Consider the following 20,996-nt stretch of genomic DNA (forward strand, 5'->3'; position numbering starts at 1 on the left):
TATACATAGGAACATTAAAGGCTCAAAATTTAACCTAATAAACTAGTGTTGCAAACTAATTTAAAAGTAGCAGTGATTTTTACCTTCCTACCTGAGCCTGGCTGCTTCACATACTTAAGTGATATGGGCCCACTATTTGCGGATCGTAGATATGCGGGAATCCTGAGCCACAGCAGAGGAGGTACAATACTCTGGCCGACATACACTTCAGGCCGTGGTTAAGCGTGCGGAAAAGCTGCTGGAATAATTCTTCAGGATAAGAAGAAAAATACTTTTAAGTTATTCTTAAAAAACAGGTCAACATGGTGGGAGGCAAAGGTACAACGTTGGACTATATGTTCAGCCTTAGTTCTAGAGTCTCAAACTTCTTACCCTGGGATAGACAAAGAACTATATACACAATAGCTCTTGATTGGCAGGTTTCAGTAAGGGTGGGAGTGAGTGAGGTGCTCGTCATTGTCGACTCTTTTGACTCTGTGGCTATAGGCCTACAGTCTCCTCTGTCGGTCCATGGGATTCTCCAGGCAAGGATACTGGAGTGGATTGCCATTTCCTTCTCCAGAGATCTTCCCGACCCAGGGATCGAACCCAGGTCTCCCGCAGTGCAGGCAGATGCTTTACCATCTGAGCCACTAGGGAAGTCTTAGTAAGGGTACAGAGCTATGATCAAAATCCTGATTCAAAACTTTATTACAGAAATATAATTTTCTGTGAATGCCTGTAAAAGAAGGCAGACATAGACAATTTTTTCAAAGGGATATGAAATTTTTTTGAAACATTCTTATCACTCTCTCCAAAATTCCTTTTGTATATTAAAAAGCTTTTTGCCTCTCAGCCTTCCATTTCTCTGAAAGGTGGGAGGAAAGTGGTATAACAAGCAGTCCACAGTGTCGTCTGAACTAATTTAGCTATTTCATAACACATTCAAACAGTAAACATATAGGAACTTTTTTTTTGGCCACACCATGAAGCACGTGGGATCTCAGTTCCCCAACCAGGAATTTAACCCACACCGCCTGCAGCGAAAGTATAGAGTCTCAACCACTGGACTGCCAGGGAAATCCAAGGAACTATTATGTTTCAACTGTCTTACTACATTCTACCCAGAAGTACTTTTCCCTGAAACATTTTATTCGGATCATCACCTCTCCATGGCGCAGTAGGTGTTGTTTCCAAGCCATGTTCCAGATACTGCCGAAGCTCTCCAGCATGCTTCACCAGCAACCTGAGCAACCGCAACGTGGCCATCACGATCATGTCATCCGTGCTCTGCTCCACTCTGTGACTTAAATGGAGCCGAGGGTCATCTTCATCTAAAGGAATCTAAGGATGAGAGACAAGAGGAAACAATTAAACAATTCCGAATACTGTTTTCATCTGCTAGAAAAGAAATTTCAAATAAACTTTCATAACGGAATACTGTGCTACCTACCTGCCCAGCATTGAGTTTAAGGAAAGTAAAATACGCGCTGCAGGACAGTTTATACAGGCTGAAGATTCTATCCACAACTTTCCTCCACACTTTAATAACTCCTTCTGTGGCACTTTCATCAAGTTCTGAAAGCCATGGGCAACTTGATATTAACTGACGCCAGATAACATCAACCATGTCATCTTCCTCATTATCTTCACTTTCTGTGATCTGAAGCGTTATATCTTCATCCTAAAGAAAAACAGGGCAAAAAATTGCTATTTGGGGACACAAATTTTAAAAAGGAGAAAGGTACATGATTTCCCTAATATATGCAAGCATTTTCTCATTTATGAAAGATCAAAATACTCCACTCGTAGTGCTATACATGCTAAATAAATGTTACTATGCTTCTCTTTAAGATATATTTACTAATGTAGCTAAAGAAGGATACAGGCATTTAGCAAAGATTGAAGATTTTGATTTGGGGAATTTAAATGCTTCAGTTACAATATAATATTCTGCCTGCCAGAGAATTACCTGACCCTCTCTACAGTACTGCACACGTACCTAACACCAGCTTTGGCAGACACTGATATGTGCCAAAGTCTAGAACAAGAAGTCAACAGTTTTAGCTCAGCAAATAAACTTCACATGTCTAAAGTCTACAACTAAATTAGACATAACATTTTAGAACTAATAGAATTTTTGAGACAGAAGGGAATAAATCATACAGACTATCTAGTTGGCTGGTTTTCAGCTATGGCTGTATATTAAAGTATCACCTAGTAAACTTACATAAACCCTCCTATGCCCAACACATACACAAACATTCCATTCAGAATATGTGGGGTAGTGCTTAGACATGGGCATATTTTAAAAAGCTTCTAAGCTAGTGATAAGAACCTAACATCTGATCAGAAGAGCAGTGAAAAGAGAAATCTATTTTACATAAAAAGAACTTCACCTTTTTAAACAGAACCCTAAGGAAATGACTTGATTTCTCGAGAAATCACATTCTTCTTAGAAAAATATTTTAACTCACTTTCATCTTATCAAAGTTTCATCTGAAATATTTAATCAGGTGTATGCTATTTAGAACACTATTTCCCCCAAAATACTGTATCAGATTTTTCTTGCCTGAATCCCCGCTGGGCGACACACAGCCTGACCAAGAATACCATATATTCTCTCTTTTTCTTTCTTCAGTTATGGTGCCTGGGAGCAGATTCTGAACTTCAGATTTTTCTCTAGGCAACAGACGAACACCTTCTCCCTGACTATAAAAATAAAACAAATCATCAGTATTTCAGCTACCAAAGCTTTGCCATGTCAGTAGACATTCTAAATCTCTATTTTGCAATGCATTAAATAAATTACACATTTTAACATACATACCTGGCATTGTCAACCACCTTTCTGCCCCATCTGTAAGCCCAAACTAGCCAATGCGGCCCAAGATTTGGCTACTTCAGGTGCCTGTACTGAGATAGATGATACAGCTGTCCAAGATAAAGTCAGGTTCCCCAACTCCAATATGTACTGCCATGATGGGGGAAAAAAAAAAAACAATGTCACATTCATAAATTTCTAACACCATTTTCATTTACATTTTAGGGATTTGCTGCTGCTGCTGCTGCTGCTGCTGCTGCTAAGTCGGCTTCAGTCGTGTCCGACTCTGCGCGGACCCCATAGACGGCAGCCCAGAAGGCTCCCCTGTCCCTGGGATTCTCCAGGCAAGAACACTGGAGTGGCTTGCCATTTCCTTCTCCAATGTATGAAAGTGAAAAGTGAAAGTGAAGTTGCTCAGTCGTGTCCGACTCTTAGCGACCCCATGGACTGCAGCCTACCAGGCTCCTCTGTCCATGGGATTTTCCAGGCAAGAGTACTGGAGTGGAGTGCCATTGCCTTCTCGGAAATTTGCTATCGGCCAGTAAGTCCTATAACATTATAATGGTACATAATTTGATAAAGCACACATTTGCATTTATGCTTTTCTGAAAAGGCTAATATGTTGAAATCAATCACTCAGCTTCTCAAGTAAGCCTGGTAAAACACATCAATGTTTTTCATGACACTGAACTTTACAAACAGTTCAGGTGTCAGGTATGTAATAGAGTGTCTTGTATTTTGGATATGACTGGCCATTTCCTCACAATTAGATTCAGCTTAAAAAATTCTGGCAAAATAATATGTGAAAAGTAACAATTTCATTCAATGAGAAGATTCATGAAGTAATATTTTTATCCCCAATTTAGAAATGAAGAAATCTCCTGCAAATAGTGCCACTTGCCAATATGAAGATTTATAATGATAACAAGCTATATGCCTTACAAATAAAGACACCTATAGTACATAGAATTAGTCTAAGTAACTACAGTTCTAGGATTCACAACATCAAAATGAACAACATGAACAAAATTCTAATGTTTTAGCAAAACGTTTAGCTATCTCTCAATCTGTAAAACCTGGATAATGGTCCCCTACCATAACAGGCACTCAAACACTGAATGAATTAACTACTCTATTTGTCGAGTACCTTTCTGTAAGTAACATTAGTGTCAGGATCTGAAACTTGAACCTTTCTGTAGTTTTTGTGCTTCACCAGTCGACAGGATCAGAGGCCACTGTTCTATATCTGTGTTAAGTTCTTCCCAGTATGAGGAAGGAATTTTAAATATCACAGGTAGAACCTTTCTGCCAGCAAAAACATCTAAGTCCATAAGAGCACCATGAACTGGAGAGTTGGGAAGTATGACCTGGGAGGTTTGAGTTCAGTGACTTCCACGTGGTGTCAGATACTAAAGAAATGTGCTTGAGTCACTTCTGGGCAATATAATATATTAAATTTTCACAGAGACAGTTTTTGTGGCAAATTATAGTCAGCCTATAACCCATCTGCCAATGCAGGAAGACAAGAGACGCAGGTTCAATCTCTGGTTTGGGAAGATCCCCTGGAGTAAGAAATGGCAACCCACTAAAAGTGTTCGTGCGTGAGAAATCCCATGGACAGAGAAGCCAGGTTGGGTTACAGTTCATGGGGTCACAAAGAGTCAGACACAACTGACCACACACAACATTGTAAACTTTTAAAACAGGGAAATTAACTTCTAAAATCAACATTTAAAGCTATTAAAACAAATTCTACCTGTAGATTCACTCTCTATCCGAGGATACTCTTCCTCCATCGTAATTAACAGATGGTAGTTCAATTAGAGTGAGTATATTTTTAGACAAAGTAGAAAGACCCGTGAAGTTCTGCTGCTGCTGAGCTCTGTAAACCCTGTTTCAGCTGCCCTGAGATTTCTTTCCATTCTGCCTGGATCCATTTAGCCAATGTCAAAATTGACTTGGCAACAGCATGCTCAGCTTTGGCAGACTTGCAGAAAGAGATGGCGCAGGAACTCAACATCTCCATTGCATGTGTTGACTGGCCTATAAAAAGATCAAAACACCAGCTCTTAGCAGTAAACAAATGATATTCTTTCAGGGTAAAGTAATATTGTAAATTCAGTGATAATCAATTGATTTCTGGAAACATTTCTTACTATAATAATAACAAAATCAAAAGCACCAAACTATATAGATAATTCAATTACACAAAACTTATTCAGGATGCAAATGTTCTGCAGAAGTTGAAAAAAAAAATCAACTTTTCTATTACCATACACAGTAACATTCATACACTTGATTTTTAGTATACAGTCACGTATTATTTTACTAACCTGCTGTATATAGCAGTTTCGTTTTTTCAATGTCAAGTTCAGGTCCCCATTTTTCATCCGTTTGACCTTGAGTTGATAGTTTTTTAAAGTGCTGGACTAAATCCTGTGCAGTGGTAGTCTTTCCCAGCTGAACCTCACTACACTGTGCCAGCAATCTTGTTGCAAGCGACACATTCCCCCGTTTTCTAGCAAATTTTGCTGCTGTTAGACCTAATTCCATGAGATGGCTTCTAATTGGAACTGTTTGTTCTGCAGAGAAGAAAATGTTTTATTAGTCCCAGATTGGTCTAATTCCAGAGACCACTAAAACATGGCCAAAAATTCCTTCCCCAGCTATTCTTTTTCCCACTGCCTCCCTAAATAAAGATAACTCATTTTTCATCATCTTCAAATCCCTAGGAGTTAGCATAGTGCTTGGCACACAATGAACAATAAATGTTTGTTTGTTAAAATCAATGTATACAATGGAGTAGATGAAAGTAAAAAATCGTCCAGTCTAAGAAATTAACTTTTTAGTTTCTGCACCTAGTGAAGAGCCTAGGCCAATGGGTGGGGGATGAGGATAAGGCTAGACCATCCCCCTTCTTGAGTAAGTACCCTCTGCCCTTCTACCATGCTGTTTTCTCCTAGTTTACTCCTGCCTTTCTGAAGAATCAGCTTCTCAGTCTCCTTCTCATCCACTACCCATCCACTGTAATTGGGGCTCCTGGGGTCGAGCCTAGGCTCTCTACTCTTCTCACTCTGCATACTCTCCCTGGACAATATCATCTGCTCCCGTGGCTTCAATTACCATACAAATGCTGACGATGCTTCAATCTTATCTCTAGCGCAGACCTGCCATCTGAGTCCCACCTGCCTACCAGTCTAGTCCCCTATACTCGAGTATTTCAAAGGCACTTTAACCTGTGTCGCATGGAATCCATTTCCCACCACCCTCCAAATCTCTTACTTCCTTCCCTGTTTTCCTTCTTGGGTAAAGGCACATGATCAACCTGGCTACCTGAGAAGGAATCTGGCAAGCATCTTAGATGTCAACCCTCACGTCACATCAGCTTTTTTCTGTCTCTACTGTCACTATTTTGGTTACCTTTCACAGGGACTTCTGCTGCTCTAATTTGTTCTTCAACCTGCAACTGAACTGATCTTATATAAAGGTAAATCTGAATACTTAATTTCCCTTTCATCCCTTCCCTAACTCGTAAATTTGGCTTGTCAGGCACTGATGCTTACGTTCCACTCTAATCTCAATCTCATCCAGCTTCATCTCTTCCCATTCTCCCTTAGATGAGAATTGAGTCCTCTAAGAATCTTTTATTACTGTTGGTGGCCTTCACACATGGTGTTTTCTCTAACTAAATCAGTCTGCCTTCTTTCTCAGCTTAAATGTTACTTCCTCCCCAAGTCCTTTTCTGATTCCCAGGATTAAACTAGTGGCCCTGTTGCATTATTTTAAGCACCATGTACGTGCACCTCCAGTCAGCACACCATGTTGCTGTTCCTAGCTTGATGACAATTTTCCCTGCTAGACTTCAGAATCCCTTTGGTCCTAGGAATGCAGAAAAACAGACTTGTCTTGTTCACCATTATATCCCAACTTACAGCATAGTACCTGGCACAAAGCACATTATTTTGATAAGGGTTTGCTAAATAAAAAAATGTGAGGAAGAATGAAGTTCTGTGTTAGGTTACTGACATTTCCTTTTCAATTTTAAAACTTATTCAGTATAGGAAGGATGAGAAAGGAGATGATACTTGTAGTCCTACTATACGTCATGCTCTGTGCTAAGGCTTTAATATACCTTGTCAATCCTTTCAAGAATCTGAGCGGGGCAATCCCCATAACTGTTAAGCAAAGTGATTCAGAAGTTTATGACTTGCCATGAGGTTCCTCGATTTGCAAGTGTTGGGCAAATGATCCAAAACTAGGTCTATATGGCACTGAGGGTCCTGGTGAATCAGAGTTGCCAGTAATCACCTTGCAGTACAAGTCCATATCCCAGCACTAGCTGACTTAAAATTTAATAGCAAATTTACTCAGTAACTCTGATGACCACATTTTTGACAAATTTTACAGAATTCTGGCAACTTTTCTGTTTTATAGCAAAAGGAAATTTCTAATATCCATTCAACATGACGTTTCTTTCTTAAAAATGAGACATAAATATTTATACAAACGCTAATTCTGTATTCATTTGAATTATTTAAAGCATTCACATTCTGAAGGAGATCAGCCCTGGGATTTCTTTGGAAGGAATGATGCTAAAGCTGAAACTCCAGTACTTTGGCCACCTCATGTGAAGAGACTCATTGGAAAAGACTCTGATGCTGGGAGGGATTGGGGGCAGGAGGAGAAGGGGACGACAGAGGATGAGATGGCTGGATGGCATCATGGACTCGATGGATGTTGAGTCTGAGTGAACTCCAGGAGTTGGTGATGGACAGGGGGCCTGGCGTGCTGCAATTCATGGGGTCGCAAAGAGTCAGACATGACTGAGTGACTGAACTGAACTGAACTGAAAGCATTCACGGTATAGTACAGCTGATAAAAGAATTTGAATATCCAGAACATATAAGTCTTCATTAAAAATAGGCAAGAGTTGAATACTTATACAATGGCCACTATACAAATGAAAAGACGGTCAATATCAGTAATCATTTGGAAAATGCAAATAAAACCAAAATGAGATACTATTGTAGATTCACTCCACTGACTAAAACTAAAGACCCACTATTGCAAGTACATAGATGTCAGAAGTAACGTAAAATATACAACCACTTTATAAGAAACTGCTGAACTATTTCAAAAGTTAAACCATATGACCCAACAACTCCAATTTATTTAAAAGAAAGGCCAATGTATACCCAACCAAAGACCTGTACATGAATATCATAGCAACTTTATACATAATAGCCTGAATTTGAAAACAACTCAAGTATGTTAAAGGACCAACAGATAAACTATGGTGAACTCATACAATGGATATACTCAACTGTAGGAAGGATGGCAATACTGACACATACAACACAGGAAACCTTAAAAAATAAAATGCTGAGCAAGAGAAGCCAGACACAGAACATACTGTACAATTTATTTAAAAACTTAGTAAAGACAAGTCTAATCTACAGTGATGGGAAACAAATAAGCAGTTGCCCGAGACAGGGAGGAGAAACATCTGGGAAGAAGCATGAGGAAACCTTTGAGGCCGACATGAATGTTCTGCATCTTGACTGTATTGGTGGCTACACACGTGAAGAAACGTCAAAACTGATGAACTACACATTCAAAATGTGTAACTATATCTCAAAAGAGCTACTGAAAAAAACACAACCTAGTTACCTTTTATTTTCTCCAACAACTGACTCTGGTACATCGTGTATCTTAATGCCTGCATCCATGGCCTGACATCATGCTGTTTACATGAACGCAAAGCTTCACTGAAGAGTGGAATAAGACAGTCCTGCCAGAGAAAAGTCAAAACCACTTAATGTAAAAAGAATCCTTATATGACCCCACAGGTCAGCTACTTCAGATTTATTTCAGATTTATCTATTAAACTTTCCTCTACCTTCACTGTATCTTCTAATCACAAGGGAAAAAGACAAAAACCTTTGTTTTTCCAAAAGCAAAAATATTTTTTTCAGAATATTAAGTTCAATTTATCAATGCATTTACAATAAAGTAGTCTTATTTTAATTAAAAAGGGTTATTTTCTATAAAGCAAAAGCTAAGTTACAGAAAAACATAAAACAACCACTTCATAAAAAGATTCTCAAGGATTATTTCCCTTGGGAAGGGTTCACTTTTGGTTAAACTGTATCCTGTTTGAAGGAAGAGGCACTGTGTCTTCTTTTCAGTCAAATCTGAAATTTATACATTCTGGTATATATTTTCATAATCAACTCCTCATGCAAAAAAAGGAAGGAGGAAAGGAAGGAAGAAAAAAATTAAGCAACTAACTAGTCATTCTTATGTTCCATCTTCCTCACATAGTTTTCCGACAAAAATTTGCCTGAAAATGGCATTTTAGATTTCTGGATTTAATATTAATAGCTTGTCCAAAAATGCTACAAATGTTATTTTTAAAAAACTTGAAAAATAGCTTTTGTCAACACTAATGCCTGTTAATGGTCAGAAAAATATCCTGGTTGAAAATGCACACACACGCACCTCTGTGGAAAGTCTGTTGGAAACTGTGTTCTCCAAAGCAGAAGAGCAATAGAGCTGTAACGTGCTTAGGACTGGCAGAGACTGGGGAGACGGTGAGCGTAGATAGTCTCAGGGGGCCCCACGGCTATGCGGGAGGTTTGCTTCAGGTACTTCACCACATTTCTGAAACAGAATATTTGCTGCTAATTAACAAAAAAGATTTTCCAACTTGTAACCACTGAAGGGATAAAGCAGTGTGATAAGATGCTACCACACTGGCATCCAAAGTGGGGAAAGAAAAAGGAACTGCTTGCTTTTAAGTAAAATGACATAAGCAAGTCAAGATATATGTGTTTGGGGATATGAAATTTTTGATGTTCTTTAATTTCAACCTCTGTATATTTGCAAGCGGCATTTATACAAAATACAACTTCTACAACTAAAACGAAGCTATGATGACTACCACTGCAGTGATCCGGTGACTGCCTCACCCCCACCAAACTACACACATTTACCATATGGTAGACGTAATACATATTTACCTCCTTAGGATTAAACTTACTCAGTAATAGATTGCCACTTCTGATCTTGTTCTATGTGGTTTAAAGCAGTTGCCAAACAAACAGAACTTCTTAACAACTGAACTTCAATGGATTTCTGAAGTTCTCTTGGATCTGGACTTAACATGTTAGGAAGCAGTTTTTTCATATCTACAGAAATCAAACAGGTTCCACTCAGTTAATTCATTTTTAATGTGTAAGAATGACAAGATACCTTGATAGTATTAAAAAAAAAATCACCAATGAATACCTCCTTTCATGTTTAAGTTCATATTTAAGTTCAGACACTATGATCAAGCATTTCTGATAGCATTTTGGGAGGTCTGAGGTATCACCTATTGTGAAGCATAAAACAGCATAAAAAAAGTATTTTAAAAAGTATAAAATACTTCACATAAAATAATACCTCAGACCTCCCAAAATGAGTTCATTTTCAAAGACTCAAAAATCAGTAAGTCAACCTACTGCTTAATGGGGCAAACAATGAATTTAGCAGATCAATGTTAACACATAAAATATTCACAATATTTAACTTCAGTACTACACTTTTTAAAATGTTCTAGTTATAATAAAGAATTTAATTAATCGACCATATTAAGATGTGAAGCAAGAAAAATATTTAAACACTACTTGCACTTTTTCAAAGAAAATGGGTAGATAGATCTCTAAGCATTACAATAGCCTTTTTTAGTTTGCTTAATCTGAATTAAACTTTCACATCTGCCAGATGTAAAGTGAACAGCCCTAATCTATTGCTTCACTCTGCCCTAATAAATGTACAAAAACTTTCAGATTTTCCACTAAAGTATACTAAGCCAAACATTTTAAACAATTTGTTCATTAAAATACTTAATTTTAAAATTATCTCAAATACCTATTTTTTCTTTTGATCCTCCAGCAAGTAGACTGATATTTTCTCCTGGTAACAATTCTAATTGTTCAGTGCATTCAATAAATTCTCCAGATTCAAAACTGCTTAGTGATCTGTAATTAAAATACTGAGTTAGCTTGTATTACACTCTCCCCAGGCTGTGGAGCCAGTCAAAAAAATAGAACAAATTATAGGAAAAGGGAGCAGTTACACACAATTCCTGATGAAGTTCCTTCCACATAGGCCACCATTGAAGATGCAACTACCATCTTAATTGGAGTGCAAACCACAAACTCACAGCTACAGATACTCAGTTTAGCATACTCAACACACCACATTTCCTTCCTCTCTTTCCAGCATGTTATCTTTGAGGGCCCGAAAAACACTAACAGCAGAGCTCAGTTCTTCCCAAGCTACCACTAAATCCCCTACCTGACCTCACTGCTCATCTAAAGCATAAGCCCCAGTAGGCCTCCTGTCTTACTGCCTCAATCTGATATCTTAGTTCTACCTTCTTTCTCTGCTGGCCTCTCTCCTTTTCTCACTTTTCCACTGTTTTACAGAACCTGTTCCTCTTCTTTCAGAGAATTTTTCCTTCCCTTCTCCTCACCTGATCTGAACATGGTATACCCCTGAACTCTTTCCAGTAGTCTATCTGTAGCTTCAAGGCCAGGATGAGGGCCTTATCGTCCTAGCAACCCACTGCCACATTCAGATCTATTTTCACTCCATTCCCATTCCTATTACAGCTGCTATCTAACCAACAAGAGGACTTCAGTTCAGTTCAGTCGCTCAGTCGTCTCCGACTCTTTGCGACCCCATGAATCGCAGCAAGCCAGGCGTCCCTGTCCATCACCAACTCCCGGAGTTCACTCACTCACTCGAGTCGGTGATGCCATCCAGCCAACTCATCCTCTGTCGTCCCCTTCTCCTCCTGCCCCATGCCTCCCAGCATCAGGGTTACAGTTTCTCAATTCTCTCTTCTCCACTGATCTCTCTTCTTTTCCTGTCCCTCTCACTGTATCACTTCCCTCACAACTCAGCCTGAATACAGCACTGGAAGTGACTGTGCCTGCTTTTACCTTAACGAATCCCAGCTTCTCAGGTGAGCTGCAATCACCCGGCATTAATGAACTGTCTTGGTGTGCTGACCAACACACTGATTATTTCTGCCGCCCAGAGTCTGAGTCCTCTCCAAAGGCAGGTTTGATGTGTCCCCACTATGCCTTGCACTTTCAGCTAATAACTGACAGAAAAAATTTCATTGTCTTCTGTGTTCTTACTTCAATTAATAGCATCTTTTTCCTCTCTGTACCTTCACCCCACAGTTCAATGGCCAAATGTTCCCACCCTAGCCCTTTACCTCCAGCCTGCTGACAACCTAGCAGAGAAAGCCAGTAGGTCAGATACTTCTCCAAATCCCACCTAAGATTTTCTATCTTACTGGGAGTCAAAATCTTACTTCTCTACCCTTATGGCCTATTATTCACTCAGCTCCAACCATAGTGGCCTCCCAGGCATTTCCAGAATACTCCAAGTCTATCATCTTTGCAAGAGATCTGCTTCCTCAAGTCTGTGCTCAAATGACATCCTAATGGTTTTTCCCAACCTAGTCTGCCTATGTCTATCCCTCACTAGAAGGTCAGCTCCTCAAGGGTTAGAATGTGTGTGTCTGTTGTACACAGTGTTACACCCCACTGGCTGGCACTAGTACATGTTCAATGGAGAAATTACCCACTAGCTCATTTACTCACTAGAGAGCTCCCTGATGGCAAGACTATGACCCTTATCATCCAGCCCAGGGTCTGGGACACAGCTTGTACTCAAATTTCAAATTAAGATATTAATAAATGGTCAAAGGAATAAAAGGAAGAAGAAGAAAATAAGAAAGGGAGTTTAATTTACAAATGTCATAAACTCTGTCTTTCTTAAAAAAATGTTTTTGATATAGTCACACCTAATTTAGAAATGGGGCTCCCCTGATGGCTCAGACAGTAAAGCGTCTGCCTGCAATGTGGGAGACCTGGGTTCAATTCCTGGGTTGGGAAGATCCCCTGGAGAAAAAAAATGACAATCCACTCCAGCACTCTTGCCTGGAAAATCCCATGGACGGAGGAGCCTAACAGGCTACAGTCCATGGGTCACAAAGAGTCGGACACGACTGACTGACTTCACTTTCACTTTCAATTTAGAAATAATGCCATCAAGTATTATCCTTTCTAAAGCAGTGACAAATTTCTTTATTTCATTAAGATTTTAGAACAGGTTCTGAGAATCAAACCCAAATGACTACCTCAACATACAAATATGTTTTCCCGTTGCATGAATATGCTCCTCACCTCTAATGTTGGTTTCTCACTGTAGTCATTTTAAGAATGGCAGTATCATTAGAACTACAAGCATCTTGTCATAATATAAACAATTTTAATATTCTTCTGCCATAAAATAAGACTTTAAATAAAGTTACTGAAATTTTTTTAATGGTTAAGTATAATTCGTAACTGAAAAGAAATCCTTACTTTATGTAGTTGAAATCAGCCTTTAGGTTGAGAGAAGTACTACTGGTACTCTTTTTCAACTCATGGATAGCATTCTGCCACTCCTGTACAGCAGCCCAATCAGCAATTGAAATGTAGCACTCACATGCTTTATTTCCCAAATAATTTATAACCTCAGGAGAACAATCAGTTGGTTTGGACAGCACCGTTTTTCTGGATTCACCTAAGTGAAAACATTTCATAAAATAAAGAGACAGCAAGAGAGATCCAAAGCAGTTATAAATATTTCAAAGAGCAGAGATATCTAAAAATGTATAGTAAGATCATGAGTACAAATTATTTGACCACAACTGTTTGTTTAAACTTGGAATGCTCACCATTCAAAGAATGCTTGGGGCTGGCACTATTACGCCCAGTATTAGCCAATGTGAGAACAGATTTGTCGAAGCTGGAGATGCAGCAATCGACACCTGTCATGGCACACAGGTGCTCCTGGTACTCCACAGAGGCCTTTTCAAACCTTCAACACAAGTTCACACAGTCTTATTTGTTAATTATCCACATATTTCATTTCTAAAAACACTGGAAAGAATGAGTTATTCAATAAATTGAGTGGAGACAATAAGTTGATTATTTCGTGTGGGCCTGAGCAGGCACAAAATTAGACTTCTTACTCACAAAAAAATGAAAATAAATCCAAAGATCATTAAACGTTTAAGAAAAGAGAAGGTATAAACTAACAGAAAATATCAGTAAGTATCTGATCTCAATGTATGCAGAGACTCAATAGAAAAATAAACACTAAAACACATGAAAGTTAACAGATCTAATGACACCATAATTTGAAACTTTTGGGCATCAAAACAAAAACAAAAAAAAAAAACCAAAATGACTATTAAAAACAAATTACTGATCAAGAAGATAGACAGCATCAATAATCCTGGTGTACAATAAAATCTCACAGATCAGTAACCAAAAAACCAAGAGGCCATAAAGACATCATCTATGTTTTCAATAATCACAAATGGTCAGTAACATACGGGGAAACCTCTACTATTAATTAGTAATAAAGAAATTTATATTAAAACAAGCATTTTCATTAATATGATGGCAGAGTTCTTGTTTCTCAGTGGCCCTCTATATACACAAGGGAGAAGGGAAAAGGTTATTTTTATTGTTAGGGATACAAGTTGGAACCATCTTTTACGTAGGGTAAATTAGAAATAGTATGTATCATAAGCCTAATGGTCTGTAGCCTTTCTTCTATTAATAGTAAATCAACTTTCAGGAATGCATTCTAAGAAAACAATCACAAACATGAGCAAAGAATTAAGTGCCATGGTGCATTAAGATTAGTAAAAAGAAAATCCCAAATAATTTTGCTGTCCAACAATAAGGAATGTTAAATTAGGGTGCACTCAAAAACAAAAAAAAAACGTGTTGTTAAAAATCACACTGTAGAAAATTTAACAGGACAAAATATTTTTTTTTTAAATACTGCTGAGTAGAAAAAGCAAAATCATGTGACCAGCAGAAACATTGCTATTTCTGAGAAAAGAGTATAGAAAACTGGATATAAAAGAAAAAGAAATAGAAAGGCATGTACAACAAAAGAGTTACCACTAAGAGATGGAATTATGAACCCTTCTTTTATTTTCCCTACATTTTCCATATTTGATAAAACTCAAACATATACAGAGGAATCCAAGGCATGCAAAGAGTTTGCCTACAGGAATCGAGTTAGTTTAGAGCTAATGAGTGAGAACTCTGGCCATAAAGGGGAATTTGTATCAGATTCTGACATGAAAAGTTATCAATTAAGAATCAACATTAAATGTAATTAACATTTAATTAGAGTCAGCCAATAACACAAAAAAGCTTACTCCTATCACCCATTTCCTTCCAACCTACCTCCCTTCAGCCTGTTGGGCCACTGAATTAATCCAGAGAAGACTTTTTCCAACAACCGAAGATGACCAGACAGCAATTCCCTGTATAGCTTCAGGACAATGAAGTTCACACAACGCTTCTACCACCATCATGATAGTTACTTCCAATTCATTTCCCTGAAAGTGGCCATTCAAAAAAAATCAAAGACGTCAATACCTTCAAAATTCAAATCTCTACTAAATTTACAACTACTGATCACAATCTAAAGCCTATTTAAAGTCAACTGTATTTAACAATTCCTTTTACAATGATGAAATTAGATTTTTAGAATTTCCTTAAATGTTATGTACACTGTAGATATGCGGGGAGGGGGTGCTGATGGACTATAATAAATAGCACTTGGGTGTTAATCTTTACAAAATAAAAAAAAAACTTTACCATTTCAGCTGTGGCATCTTTAGGAGTAATACAGGAAGTAAATACAAAGCAAAAATTTAAATAACCATGAATCAAAGAATGCCTAATTTTATGTTTTTGCATATTGCCTATTAACTAGTAAACATTTGCAATTTTTGGATTCTATTTATTTAGTAACCCACCTACAAGTCAGCACTTTTCCCACATATTATAACTGTATCAATATTATATTTTTACATATATTATAAATTATACTTTCCTATATACTATATAATCATTACAAGGGATTATAAGAGTTTTCTTATATACATGAATTTCTTAGAAGTTCCAATCTATAAGCGTAAGTAATGAATATTTTCACATATTCTAAGTAACAAACATAAATAGGCAACTTTGGAAGTTATTGCTTATATAAAAATATTGAATGAAAAGCTTTAAAAATCAATGGAACCTTTAACTTATTTTATCCACAGACTGTGTGCTCAGTCGCATCTGACTCTGTGCAGCCCCATGGACTGGAGCCCGACTCCTCTGTCCATGGGATTTCCCAGGAAAGAATACTGGAGTGGGTTGCCATTTCCTGCTCCAGGGGATCTTTCCAACTCAGGGATGAAACCCCAGTCTCTTGCATCTCCTGCACTGGCAGGCAGATTCTTTACCAGCAGTACCACCTGGGGAGCCCCTATCCATAGATTAGATCATAGCAAAGGAATTACCCCCAAGTTTTTCTATTAACAGATTTAACTAACTCCACACACACCACTTTACCTGAGACGGATTTGTCTTCATTTCTGTAAGCAAATCGAAGCCATGTCTCACTGTCACAGCAGGCTGGCCTGCCAACAATCCAACCCTCATGATGGAGAGTCGGATTCGAGTCAGCCAGTCTTGACAAGTTTGGCGATTGGTATAGAAAAAAGTCCTAATGACCTTTAGAAGAGAAAGAAGAGCTCAGGACTGGTTCAAATTACAGGCAGAACTGTCTGAAATACACATAAAGCATATACACAAGTCTACTGTGATTTCAGCTCTGCCCACACTGCTAGGTTTGACCACAAAACTGCTGTAAATCAATATCCAGCCCACTGAAACCAACCTTGGGAGGCGATGTTAATGCATTGGTCATCATATGATACATTATACATTAACTTCTCCAGGTTTTCCAGATACTGCAGAAGCAGCACAAGTCTAAGCTGGTTGCTACTGTGGCCTTCGTCATTGTCTGCAGTTGTCCACTGACTAACATCTTGATCAGGGTTTAATGTGTGAGCTGCAAGACTTCTAATGATACCTACAACCAAAGACAACATTCCACATTTAAAAGGAGTCTTCAAAGATTCTAGAAGTTCTTGGAGATAATTTCACAAATTCATTTAGCAAGTATCCTCTGCATATCTGTCACTTAAAAACAAAACTCCCAACAAAACCTTTTCATTTTTAGAAGAAAAAAATGTCTTCTCCACACAAATCCCCTAAGTTTGTGAACAAACACATACGATACAATTATTTCAGTTCAGTTCAGTCACTCAGTCCTGTCCAACTCTTTGTGAACCCATGGACCGCAGCACACCAGGCCTCCCTGTCCATACCAACTCTCAGAGTTTACTCAAACTCATATCCATTGAGGCAGTGATGCCATCTAAGCATCTCATCCTCTGTCACCCACTTCTCCCGCCTTCAATCTTTCCCAGCATTAGGGTCTTTTCAAATAAGTCAGTTCTTTGCATCAGGTAGCCAACATATTAGAGTTTCAGCTTCAACATTATTCTTTCCAAAGAATATTCGGGACTGATCTCCTTTAGGATAGACTGGTTGGATCTCCTTGCTGTCCAAGGAGCAAGCGTCTTTTAATTTCATGGCTGCAGTCACCATCTGCAGTGATTTTGGAGCCCCAAAAATAAAATCTGTCACTGCTTCCACTGTTTCCCGATCCATTTGCCATGAAGTGATGGGACTGGATGCCATCATAGTTTTCTGAATGTTGAGCTTTAAGCCAACTTTTTCACTCTCCTCTTTCACTTTCATCAACAGGCTCTTTAGTTCTTCTTCACTTTCTGCCATTACAGTGGTGTCATCTGCGTATCTGAGGTTATTGATATTTTTTCCTGGCAATCTTGATTCCAGCTTGTGCTTCATCCAGTCCAGCGTTTCTCAGGATGTACTCTGCATATAAGTTAAATAAGCAGGGGACAATATACAGCCTTGATGTACTCCTTTCCCGATTTGGAACCAGTCTGTTGTTCCATGTCCAGTTCTAACTGTTGCTTCTTGACCTGAATACAGATTTCTCAGGAGGCAGGGCAGGTGGTCTGGTATTTCCATCTCTTGAAGAATTTTCCACTGTTTGTTTTGATCCACACAGTCAAAGGCTTTGGCGTAGTCAATGAAGCAGAAGTATATGTTATTCTAGAACTCTCTTGCTTTTTCAGTGATCCAACGGACATTGGCAATTTGATCTCTGGTTCTTCTCCCTTTTCTAAATCCAGTTTGAACATCTAGAAATTCACGGTTCACATACTGTTGAAGCCTGGCTTGCCGAATTTTGAGCATCACTTTGCTAGCGTGTGAGATGAGTGCAGTTGTGCGGTAGTTTGAGCATTCTCTGGCATTGCCTTTCTTGGAACTGGAATAAAAACTGACCTTTTCCAGTCCTGTGGCCACTGCTGAGTTTTCCAAATTTGCTAGCAACTTTGTGAACACACACAACACAATTATTTAATAAAAGCTTATTCAAAAAAACATATCTAGATTAACTGATAAAGTACTAAAGGAAAAAATTGTGTACTCTCAAAGTTCTGTTTTAATGAAGATTAAAAAAATCCATTATTTCTTAATGCAAGCTTGAAAGTATTTACATTGCAAAGTCTGAAACAGTGCAGAGTCAATTACCTTCAATTGTTTGGAAAGTATCCTGAGCTCTGCCGAGTGGGGTCCTCAGCTTAGAAAGGACAGTGAACTGCGCTGCTTCCCAAATAGCCCACTGCCAGAGGACAGCATCTGTCTTTAGAAGATTGCGGGGAATAGTTGATTGGTCACGTTTATCCAGTCTCTGGCAGCTATAGAACAATCTTTCTAACCAATTGTCCTTCCTGGAAAAAAGTAGTTTCATATTTAATGATAACTTCATTTGAAGAAAAAACAGATAGTAACAAAAAAACAAACTGCAAGGGAAATGGGAATATGGGACTTTTCCCCTACTTCAAAAAGGCAAACCTGTAAAACTGGGAAGCATTATATTCCCACCTCTCATTTTAAGGTCTTTCATGGCTGAAATAAGAGTAGGGTATAGTGTAGACAGATTATTAGGGTAAAAAGCTCATGACAGTTTGGCCATCAGGATAAAATATTCACTGCAAGTAAAAGTCTCCAGAATGTCTGCACCCTCAGGCCCCTCCCCAAAGCACTGATGACTAGGACACATCAGTTACATCAACCACATTTCACCTTTACTATCAATTGTAAAGCTCATTTTTATCTCTTCAGGTGCCATCTTCAAACCAATTCCTCCTACTATTGAAACTTAAAAAACAACTCAATTGAAAAGAATATTACTTTCTACTCTGCCACCCCTGACGTATTTTCTCCTCTAAACTGGGTACAGGGTTAAGATATTCAAATATATTTAAAGTACTTTTCCCAGATGAAAGAGTCAAAGAAAGGTCTTACCCTATTCTATGAGAGTTTCCATACAAAATAAAACTAATAACATCAGAGAAATCTTGTGGGTGGAATGTGTTACTTGGTGCTTTACTCATGTGACTTCTTAAAGCTAAAGAAATTTCTTGAATTTCTGTGTGATTGTTATTGCTGTAGACAGAAAATAAAGTCACTGTTATACAAAATCCTTTAGTTAAAAGGTTACCTCCTGCTGTAAATGAAATACTTCCTTGTTAACTAAATCTGACAGTAAAAACGGATAAAATTAAGACATTAAAAATAAAGGTTACTACAATTTTGAAATTTAAAGTTCTTAAATCACCAAAATTAACCCAATTAAAAACTATACAAGAATGCAATTTAGTTTTACAAATATCTACTGAGAAACACATTTTGGCACTTTAAGTATTATTCTGTAGTAATCATCATAAGCTTTTATAAAAATTACAAATTTTTGTTATTTTCTTCTAGACCTGCAAGATTTGATCCTTTGCCATCCCTTCAAACATTGAGAAGTACCACAAAAGAGGTGATATTGATTCACCAAGAGACAATTTGTCTTTTCCTAAACAAAACTGTGGGATGTCTCTGTATTGATACAATTGTTATACCTCAAGACAACATCTAAAGGGATTGACTTCAATAGCTTTTCCAAATGCTTGTCGAATACGAGTTCCACTATGGACTAGCTGAACACGGCAAACATCAACACACCTACAAAAAAAATGAAACAGATAATACAAGTGTGGCAATATTTCTAAGTTATTAGGGCCAGGGTCAAAAGAGTGGATCTAATTTAATCCATACCTCTGTAAAAGATCATCTGGTAAGGAAGAGGACAGTGCATGTAGACTGCTGCATGCTTGCAGACAGATACTCACATCTTCGACAAGAGCTGTTAAAAATTTAAAGACACTTTCAGCTTGCCAGAAGAAATTATATGCCAGTACATCATAAATTTCTGAACACATTCACTTCAATAAACAGTGAGTGACTACTATGGATGAGGGGTTGTTCCTGCCCGGAACCCTCTCTCACTGGCAGTAGTAACATTTTGGAAAATGATAACACTCAACAAAAATCTACTTAGGGTGACTAGTCTTCACCCAAACCTTTCTCTGCAGGAAATTTTAAAAGTACATGGAATGTATAAACAATCACATAAGCTTAAAAATTGTTAACAATCACTTTAAAACAACTTTTTTTCACATATTAAGACTGGCAAAAAATTAAGACAGATTACACCTTTGTCATTAAAATGGGATGAGACATTTCCACTCATGAAAGGCACTCAAGTGACTATCTTTCTCTCATTATCAAAGATCTCTTTTAAGCACTGATTAACAAAAATTAAATAATCACAGAATCTTACTGTTGGCTAAAAGGCCTTTGCAAAATTTATGGAAAGATGGAAGAGAGAATAAAGGTGCATATGTTTCAGACTTCTTTTCATAAAACAGCCACTTCCAAAGCCCAGGTCATTAACAGTTTCCTGAAACATAAAATACACAGTTGATTTCACATTAATAAAAACTAAAAAACAGAAAAACAACTTGGAAAGTCTATTCTTTTTACATTAATTTTCTTTTTCTTAATACTTCAAGAAAAATAAGAAACAAATATTAAAACTATAGAAATTCCTCTGACAAAACTGTCTTTTAAGAAAATCTCCCAAACTAGCAATAAATTATAGCAAAAAAAAAAATTTCTAAAATCTCTATATAAATACATTCATCTATAAAATATTGCAGGAATGAAAAGTTTCATGTAATTGTTTCAGGAAACAAGAAATGCTAGACTAAATAATGAAACAAAATTTA

At 37.8% G+C, this 20,996-nt stretch overlaps 1 pseudogene; it reads right to left on the reverse strand.

The window, feature by feature from the left end:
* Positions 1–822: 822 nt before the first annotated feature.
* Positions 823–20,668, reverse strand: LOC108634932 (annotated as a pseudogene).
* Positions 20,669–20,996: the final 328 nt, after the last annotated feature.

This window comes from Capra hircus, unplaced genomic scaffold (genome assembly GCF_001704415.2).
Source record: "Capra hircus breed San Clemente unplaced genomic scaffold, ASM170441v1, whole genome shotgun sequence".
In the NCBI taxonomy this organism is placed as follows: Eukaryota; Metazoa; Chordata; class Mammalia; order Artiodactyla; family Bovidae; genus Capra; species Capra hircus.